Below are 10,510 nucleotides of genomic sequence, written 5' to 3'. Positions count from 1 at the left end.
AGGCACCTGTCAATCACTTCCATTTGAAAACAGGAAACTCCATAAAGTATCGGAAAGGTGTATACTGCAAGTATAGCAAGTTTAGTCCTAGATTAGACCTGGAATAGTTGATTAAGATCTGGTGGTACTTCAAAAGCCAAATCTTTTCTTCGGTGATACTAAGTATGAAAAGTTTGAGACCCTCAGGGCTACTGTAAGTGTGACCTACTAGCCTAACCTACAAACTTGAGATTTGGAAAAGGTTTGCTAAAAATGTACCTTAACCTTGACAATAAAAAATGTGCAGAGGAAGTTACAAGTTCAAACCACATACCCCATGGTTAGTGGGCAAGCTTTATTCAGCAAACTGTAGCAGAGTGGACTGCCCATGCACACAGGGTGACGTTCACATTTTGTCTGTGTCAGCTGTGGTGAACACATCCAATCCTTGTAATAATGCAGGAAACAGTTAATGTAGTCCTTGCCATGTACGCTTGCATGATCAATACAAACATCAATAGCCAATCAGAACGGACATAAAGTCTGTATCATGGATTAGGAATAGGCCCAAGCGACTGTACGTTAAGACAATGAGAACTTGTGATGACTCATGCAGGTCATATGTACAGTGTATGAAAACCAATTAACAACAAAGTGACTCAAGATCTTGTTTGAACAGTTGACATGTCTCATCTATAATATGCCACAAGTACACAGTGTGACATATCAGACGAAGACCATGGACTTTTACTGTAATACATTAAAAATGACATTAAAGAACAAATATTATGCATTATGTCTGTAAACATGGTCTTGAGTACCTTTGGAAATCCATACTTAAGAACTTAAAATAATGCCTAATTTAAAGAAAAGACATTTCACGGGCTCAGCGCTCAATATACTTTGGTGATCTGGTGCAGCTTGAGGGAATTACTACAGAGAAACAGTTAAACTGCATAATAAGAAACATGCCTGTACATGATATTCTAATCATTTAGTACTAATGAATTTGATTTGACAGCAAAAATGCTTCAAACAAGTCTGGTGATGATTTAGGGATTTAAAAACTGCACAGGTCTTCTGTCTTTGACATCACAGTCCAGGAAAATTTCAGTTGGAGTGTTTTGTGAGGCCCACAGGCAAATTATTATTTACAGAGGATTGAAACCAGCAGTGGTGGATAAACTACTCCATTTTGTTACTTAGGTAAAAGTGCAGATACCAGAGGAAAGAAATACTCAAGTAAAGGTAGCACAAGTTAGCCTTTGTAGAAACTGTCTGATCTCGCAGTGTTAGAATTTGTTCGCTTGACAGTAGGCGGGTACTTTTTTTAATTTAACCAATCGCTGCTATTTGGTTGTGACGTATGTAATACGCCGCTAACGGGGTTAACTGGTATATTAAGCTTTTCCTAAATCCCATAGGAAGAAGGGCAATAACGTCTTTCCCCTTGATAAAATTCACCAAACATTCTTTTTGTTCCAGCTTTAAATCCTCGATCTTGGGAATCATTACCAACACAGAATGTATGGTTCTTTGCTGATTGGCTGATGCCCGAACTCACACTTCAGGGGTTTTTGCAAACCGTCTAGTGTATTCCGATTCCTGACATAGTCGCTGCAAAGAAATTAAATTGAGTGGAGGCACTAGATGGCGCCAGCCTGACTATGCACAAGTAAAGATCTACTTCAATAAAAGTACAAGTACTTAAAAATATACTTCATAAGTAAAAAGCTAAATAATATTGTGCATGTTTTGAGATCTAATAAAGCTTCAAATGTATTGATTTTGATAAAGATCTGCACTGGACTTTTTCCAATAAAAAGTATTTAATCAATTTTTTTCCCCAGCTGTTTTTATCTGCGTGTTTTTGTTTGCTCAAATTACAAATGTGTTAAAAATAAACCCCTTTGCCTTTTCAGCAGGTCTCAGACAGTAATAAAAATACTTTTACTTTTCAATCCATTCCAGGAGTAGAAAGTACTGTACAAATACCTGCTCTTAGAGGTAGTGAAGGAAACTTAAAGTATCTGCTTGAAAATATACTTAAGTAAAAGTACAGATACCTAAAAAATTATGCTTAAGTTCTTTACTATTCATTCCACACTCTTCTCTCTATTTTAATGTAATGTCTCTCTCCCTTTTAAATTTTATGATGATTATTTATGTTTTGATTTGTTTTTATTGTGATTTACAAATTGTGTGTGTACAAATTGTGCTATACAAATAAACTTGCCTTGCCTTTATTACTTTTACTTTGTTATGTTCCATCACTGGAAACTAGGTCGAGCAACATGAAATACACCTCCAGGCATGTTTTTCGTGAGGGGACCATTCTAAAAAACGTTCTAAAAGTCAATTTTGCATAATAGAGAGTTAAGGATGGGACAAGATCTCATGCCATAAGTTGTCATTAGCCAAAATTGCAGGAAATTGAGGGAAATTTGCTTTTTACATTTGGGTTGGACAAAAAAAAAAGGAAAGTTGTAGTTCCAAAATGCAACGATAATAAATAAATATTTGTTAGGCCAAAAATTACAAATGATGTCAAAATCTCGCCTTGTCTCCTTCTTGTGGACCCAGTCTCATACCTCCTCTAGTCTTGTGAAAATTGTGTCTCGTCCCACCCGTAATCTGAGCATTATACTGTTTGTCCATACTGTTTGGCAAATATGCAAATGAGGTGAAGTTCTCGTATTTCTAGGAACAGAGGAGAGAAAAGAATGTCATCTGTAGTACTGTGGGGATACTTTGGGCCGAAGCCGCTCTCTGATCTGCTTCCAGAAGGCGGAGGGAGCGTTCAGCAGTTAGGCCAGTGCACCAACTACATTTCGTCAATGAGAAATGTTCTGCTGTTTCAATGTAAAATATTGTTGCTGAATGGACAAGAAAATCATCTGCTGATTGTAATACAAGGCAAGATAATAGAACTCTGGTAACCACTTTTGTAGACATTAGAAGTTTCACACATCAAGGCTGGTAATCAGATAGAAATGCATTGTAAATAAAACGTGGTTGGAGTCACATTGTACATCAGTTGATCCAGAAGAAATGACTTCAGCATGCACGATTAATCAAACAGCAAGACCAGGAGATTGAACATAACTCCATGTATGTTTTTGATGATGGAACATGAAGTAGCTTTACCTGGAATCTTCCACAGAATTAAATGAATTTATCTTCCGTTATAGGTAGGGATGGAACAAGACCTCATGTCACAAGATCTCCAGAGGCCACATTGCCATCAGAGATTTATTTACCTTGTGTTTACATTTGGACATTGCAAAAAGTACATTTACATTACATTTCTTGAGAAGCTGTTGGGGATGTAACAACATCTAAATCTCACAGTACTGTATTTTCACGATATACATCTCACGGTACAGTATTTATTGTGATATTTTGTGGAGCTAACAAAACTATCAGTATGTCAGTATGCTTCTTTTTCCTCTTTAAATGCCTTGACAAGACTTAATTCAAAGAACTAAGATTTAAAAGTGCTTAAAACTCTTATTTCTTCTTGTAGTCCCTCATTTTTTTTTAGCTATTGCTGCACCATCACAATGAATTTAAGCAAAGAAACTTGTGATTAGATATATTGTAATGGCCCACAATATTATTGAGAGACTTTTGACAATACACTATCATGATATTTTGGTTATCGTTACACCCCTAGAAGCTGTAGTTTCAAAAAAGCAAAGCCATGTTAAATAAACAGCAGAAATAAAGTAAATTTAAAAAATCTGAGGCAAAAACTGGGAGCTGAACTGCTCGATTTATTTATCATAAATAATTGAAAAATCCCGTTTTGTCTTGTGATCTTAGACTTATCCTTCTGCGTCTTGTCAATAAACAATACCAATACCATGATGACAGAATAAAAACAATCTTTATTTATTTTAGCCATATTAAATTATAATGCTTTCTTTTATATTACCTTGTGGACTTATATCTGTGTAATCCCTCAGTGCAGGTAGGTTCCATATGTGCTCTTATACTTGTTCTGATACAGCTCAAGATCATTCTAAAGACATTCAGGAAAGGTTCATTTCTGTCCTGTGAACTTTTATAGTATCGATACCTGCTCAGATGAATATCTAGTTTTGATATAAATTTTAGTATTGATTAGTATATGATTTTTGATAGTAATTATAGGTGTTTATTGCAAAGAAATAACAGAAACATGCATTCTCTCTGTGAGCTCACCTCCCCACAGTTCTTGACCTGGAGTCACCTGCTTGTCTCTGTGGAGAGACAAGTTTAATGTCCTACTACATTCCAGATAAAGCTGTATTGTCTCCATGGACAGAATATTGCACCAGCACCAAAATGTGAGTGCACCTTTTATTATGACCAAGGGAATTTACTGAGATCAAGATACAATTGTAAGTCACACTTCATCAAGAACTTTTGTATTATCTCATTTGTAAAATAAATAAAGTTGTTTACAGCCTGTGTTCGGGGACACAATTCAAGTGAGTAATGAGCTTAAATGCCAGCCCAGATGTACCGGCGTGTGAAAGCGTGTAATGCATTAGTCTGAGCCAGGCGTTGACGAATCAATGCTGTCTCCGTAATGAAGGCCCATATGTGAGTGATCTTCAGCAAATCCCCACAACAGCCATTGACAATCACAGCAAACTTGTGCAGATTGTGCTGGACCTCCACTCGCTCCTCGCTCCCCGGCCGCTGTGGAAGAGCATTGTGAGCGCGCGTCGATGCGGCTTTAGCGCTAAGCCCACTCCACAAAGCCCATTCCCCATTTGCCTCAAATATGCTAATCCGGCTTACTTGTCTTTAACCAGCGCAGATACTGTGGCTCTGCTGGAGGAGCCAAACAGGATGTGTTCACTGTGTAATTTCATCAGTGCTGTCCGGACACACATAAGTCCACACACACACACACACACACATACACACACATCTCCCTACACATACAAGTGCTAATACATGTACCAGTCAGGTTTTTAGACTTATGAACCATGTTTGGTTAAATGGCGCATGTAATTGTTTTCTTAGAATGGGGCATTAAAGGTCCTTTGTTACACACAGATTCTTAATGTTATTACCTCAAGCCCTCAAAAACATACCTAAAGTTGTGGTTTGTTTCTTTCACACATGTTCGAGTTATACTTTATTATTAGCCTGTCTACATCTCCAAAGCTCACAATGCTCTGTTTCAACTTGTGATGTCATGAAGTGATAGCTTTCAAGTATGTTTTACTTTTAGTTCAGTAGAGATTAAATGACAATTCAAGAACTGAAATCATCCGAGTGATTCTAGTCAAAGTGTGCAGAGTTTAAAAACACAGTGGAGCACTAAATTTCAGGTATGTTTTTGATGAGGAAACAACATTATAACATAGACTGGAAAATAGCTTCATGTTGGCCCTTTAAGTACTGCAACAAAAAGACACAAGTGGCAATGTTATGAAGTTTTTTATGAGAAAACAACAATAAAGATGTTACTTTTGTTGAGGTATGCATATGGATTGTGGTTCCTTGGGCAGACACTTGTCATATGAGACAAGAGCTATGTAAACTACATATGGAACATTTTAGGCAAACCAGTGCACAAAGATATGGGGATATGGGGATCCAAGGATTTCTGATACACAGCCAAAGCCAAATTGAGTTTTCTTTTACAGGATGGCTCATTTACAAAATGAATGGTCAAGTACCCTTCTCAAAATGGGCCTTCTTCAATAACACGAAAGAGATAAATGCTGTTATAGTTATGCAGAAACATGATTATAATTGTCTATTGTTGTCCCTCTGTCTTCATTGGTTTATTCAGACTTCCCTCACCCCAGACACCTCTTCCAGCTCCTCAGGAATATCTGAAGGTGCTCTTAAATCAGCAAAGACTCAGAGTTCAACCAATACGTTTCATATTCTCACAGTCTCCTCCGAGTGGGAACAGTGCCCAGAGCTGTCCAGAACTCAAGATGCCACCTGCACAACAAACACCCATCTTTTGTTAGTTTTCATTTCTTCCTTTTTCTGCGCTAACATTCAAATTGCCCTGCATGATTTGAGCATGCATAAGCAACTTAACTTAACAGACTATTACTTTTGCCAAAAACATTTTGTTCAGAATTGCAATTTGTGCTCTGACCAGCAGATGTTGCTCAAGCCTACATAACATATCCCAAACTTGATGTGGCCATACATTCTTGTCCATGCCTGATCCTGATCGATCTTGCAAGCTTAGCAAGGCTGGGGCTGGTTAGTATTTGGATGGGAGACCACTGGGAACACCAGGTGCCACAGTGAGGCGCAGTGGCTCTAGTGCAAAGTGTTATGTCATTAGGCATTTAGTTTTTAAAGAGAGAGAATTATAAACTGCATTGTGTATTAACTGCTAACACATAGTGGTATATGTCATATTTAGATCACAGTGTCATCTTTTATAGTTTTGAAAATACTATATTTGCTGAAAAGAATTTGTTATTTTAGCTTATGTAGGCATGTGAGCTAAGCACTGGACAGAATCATACTGCTAACTATAGAGACGGTTTGAATAGTGTCCTAGAGAGAAAGTCAGATTACTCAACATCTTCTTCAGACATATTTTACTGGAAAGGTTTGCATATTTTTTTATTTTTTTTTATTGGAAAGGTTTGGCACAGTATGCCATAAATACCTTGTTTGTTGGTAATATTGTTTTGGTCAGAATGAGCTTCTACCTCTAGAACAGGGGTCTCCAGCCTCTAGCTCGGGAGTTACCAATAGCTCTTCACCCCCTTCCAAGTTGTTTTCCAAAGGAAATAACTCAACTCAAACTGGATGCATTAAATGCCTAGTACCATTTTAAATATATCATTTTGATGCTTAACTTTATGGACTATGGATAATGGATATTGGTTTATGTTTTATAGACATCTAACTGTAGGGCTTCTCTTGGCTCTCATTAAATGAGCAGCTCTCTGGCATTTTTGTTTGGTAAACATAGCTCACCGGAGGAAAAAGGCTGGAGACCCCTGCTCTAGAATGACCTATACCTCTGGTATCTCTTAGCTCTTTGCATAACAACACCTCCCCTAATGTTATACATAATATTCTGTGGTAGATAGGCCATAGCTGTTTATATTTTAGATAAAAGTGGCCACCAGAAAATATGTCAATACTGTTTGAACAACATTTGAATTGCAGAATAAAGATGAGGACAGAGCGTACAGGAGCTTTCTGGCCCCTCTCACCCTCTGTGTAATACATGCCTCTCCTCTTGTTGTGGAAATAGCAGTCGTTTGGTGAGTGTTTTTATTAAAATGTGCATAATATTGTGTCCAAAATGTATTCCATTGTTGCCAGGGAACCACCTGCAGAGCCAGTGGTGCATAATAGCACAGATGGCTTTGGGAGGGCAGCTCTTAGCCTGTATACAAACATGAGAAGAGCAAAGTCACGTAGGTTTTTTTTTACTCTGACAAAATGTGTAATTATTTAAAGTGTTATATTACACAACATTGACTCTCATGAGCTTTAAGTTTAAGTTTTAATTTAGTTCAGCAGAGATCGGCAATTCCAGGGATGAAATTAAACAAATGATTCCAGTGAAGGTAAGGCTTGCTGTAATAAAAATCATAATATAGGCCTTTTAAAGGTTCTAATCTTTTAATCTTTAAGATTTGTTATATTACTGTAATATTGCAATCCTCTCCATTGTGAATCTAGCAGCTACTTTTTCTTTATACGTTGCGTTCATGTTTTTGAATTGGATAATGTCATAATTTCTGAAGTAGTTTTTTTTTTTTTTTTTTGGAAATTTTCTTGTAAGTTTTTTTTTTTTTTTTTTTCTTAAGAAAACTCCAAATACATGATCCACATATCCTGAATGTTGTTGAACATTATCCATTAACTTTTAACTGGCAACAAAATCACATCTCTAGATTTGTGTAATGGAAACACGTTGTGAAGCTTTTGTGGAGAGAACTTTGAACTTTGTGCCTTTTTGTTTCAGGTGAATAGGCCCAATAATTATAGATTCTGTGTATATGAAAAATAATCCAGGTGAACAAATCTGGAGTCTGAGTTAAATATGAATAATTAATAAATATCTACATTATGCTAAACTGATTCTAGCAAATTTTAAACCCTGTTAGAATGTTGTTACCTCATCAAACAGCATACCCAGAGTTGTGTTTTGTGTCATTTACACATGTTTGAGTAACACTTTATTATTAGTCTGTCTACATCTCCAAAGCTCAAAATGCTCTGTTCCACCTTGTGATGTCATGAAGTGGTAGTTTTTCAAGTTAACAGCTCCTTTAGTTCAGTAGAGATGGGGAATCTAGGTCTGGAATTTTCCAAATGGATCTAGTGAAGGTGTATGGAACTTAAAAAGTGGAGCACTTCCTGTATTACCACATGACATGACAAGATGGAGCAGAGTGTTTTCAGTTTGAGAGAAGAATTCATCCTAAATATGCAGAGTTTGTGTGTGTGAATGAAACAAAACACAGCTGCAGGTATGTTTGTGATGAGGAAACTCAAATTTTTAAACAGCAGATTCCACCATTCTTGTTTTTCCTGATTTGAAGGAAATGGCACAGTAATGATCCTCTGTTGCTATAGCAATAATACGATTCATGGTCAAATATATCTATAATTTGGAAGAGATCCTTACAAAATCCTTCAAACCAGAAACGCCTGAAACCCATGAAAAGCATTCTGATCCATATTCCTGTTCAATGTTTTAGAGACTCTAGAATAGGGGTGGACGAACTACGGCCCGGGGACCATATGTGGCCCTTAAATGTTTTTAATCCGGCCCGCCGAACTTGAATAATAATAATAATAATGATAATAATGTTTTTCAGTGTTTTAAAACTCATTTCAATAAATCGTAAATACCGTGGGACTTGAAAGACAGATATTTTGTTGAAGTGTTTTGTAATGATTTTCAGTTATGAGATATTTCATGTTATTTTTTGTCTCTTATGAGGCGGATTACCAAAAAACTCCATCCATCTGCTCCCGGTCCGGCCCTTCCGTCAAAATTTAGAACCCTTTGTTTGTGGCCCACGAGTCAAAAAAGTTTGCCCACCCCTGCTCTAGAATGTTGCTGTCAATTATGAACGCAATTATAACACATTATTATTACCTCAATCACTATTTTGAGGTTATGATGATGTTTCTGTGAAAAAAGTGACTATTTTTCCCCCCCTGTGCAAATATTGTTTTTAAGGGAAACAAAATAAGCCACTCTTCTTTTATCCCTGCACAATAACACTGATCAGACATGTTGTGCTTGCTTTTGTTGATACCAATACAGCTAATAGTACACAGTAGGTCATTACAATCAACACGCCTATTTCGACACGCTTTATGTATTCACAACACTACACTGATTGTGCTCATTTGGACGGCGATAAAAACGGGGCATATTATAGCACTAAGCGGAATTGGGAATGTCAGGATTCGTTGTATTTCATAGATGTCACAATGGGATAATTATGAGCATTGTAAGAAGCAAGAGAATGTGATTATGTAAAGAATAAATAAATGTACCAAATGGTCTTTAAAATCAAGCAGCCCTATTTATTTCTTTTCCCTGTTGTGTCAGTTATTGTGACAACCATAAAATCACATGAACATTTCTAAAAAACAAAACACCGGTCTATAGAACAATTGCTGTTTTCCAAATAATACAAAAATAAATCTGATTTGCGTTCACTGATGATAAAACATAAAATAATATGCAAAAATCCTCATCATCACAATATCCAGGTAATGTTACGTAAACCTAATAATACTCACTTATAAGTATAACATTTAGTCTGACACAATGACTCTTAAAATGAATTTAAAAAGTGACTTGTGAATGTATAAATGTGACACCAATACCTCCTTCTTCTGTAGTGTTGCAGAGGCACGTTTTGACCACTAGATGGAGCCATAACCTTTCCCACAATCCTCTTGACGTGATACTCTAAAATGTAGACCAAGAAAAATATGAATCTGTGATGATTTACAGCTGTTTCTGTAAGACATTTGTGTCCTTGGGTTCTAAGTGTCTGTGTTTTTTTTTTTTTTTTGTGTGTGTGTGTGTGTGTGTTATGTGATATTACACAAAAACTAAAAACTTTCAATTTTACACAAAGTTAAAGCTTCCCAGGACATATATAGGCTATATAAAAGTATATCCCATACCCTGGCTTCAGTTATCTAGAAATTACCTCAATTTTAGATGGCATTTTTACACCACATGTCAAAACAAACTGGCATTTAAAGGGTTAAAGTTGCACTGATTTATTTTTTTAAGGCTATATATTTTGATATGGGCAGGATCTTTAGATTTAAAAGATTATGAAAAAATATCAAACTATGATGGTTTTACTGCGTTTTTGTGAGTGGATATTTTATGTCCTTATAAGGTCCTGGTGTGTGTTCCAATGCAATAACAAAAACTTCAACAAGAGATATTCCTGATAGTTTGGTTACCTGGCCAGCCAAAATCATATCATCTTTGACAAAAGTTCACAAAGACAGAATGTAAGAGGGACTAGAAGGTCAGGTAAATCATTTG

Source organism: Boleophthalmus pectinirostris, unplaced genomic scaffold (assembly GCF_026225935.1).
Source record: "Boleophthalmus pectinirostris isolate CB_2022bp ecotype Guang Dong unplaced genomic scaffold, ASM2622593v1 HiC_scaffold_19, whole genome shotgun sequence".
In the NCBI taxonomy this organism is placed as follows: domain Eukaryota; kingdom Metazoa; phylum Chordata; class Actinopteri; order Gobiiformes; family Gobiidae; genus Boleophthalmus; species Boleophthalmus pectinirostris.
Note: the sequence above shows the minus strand (reverse complement) of the source record.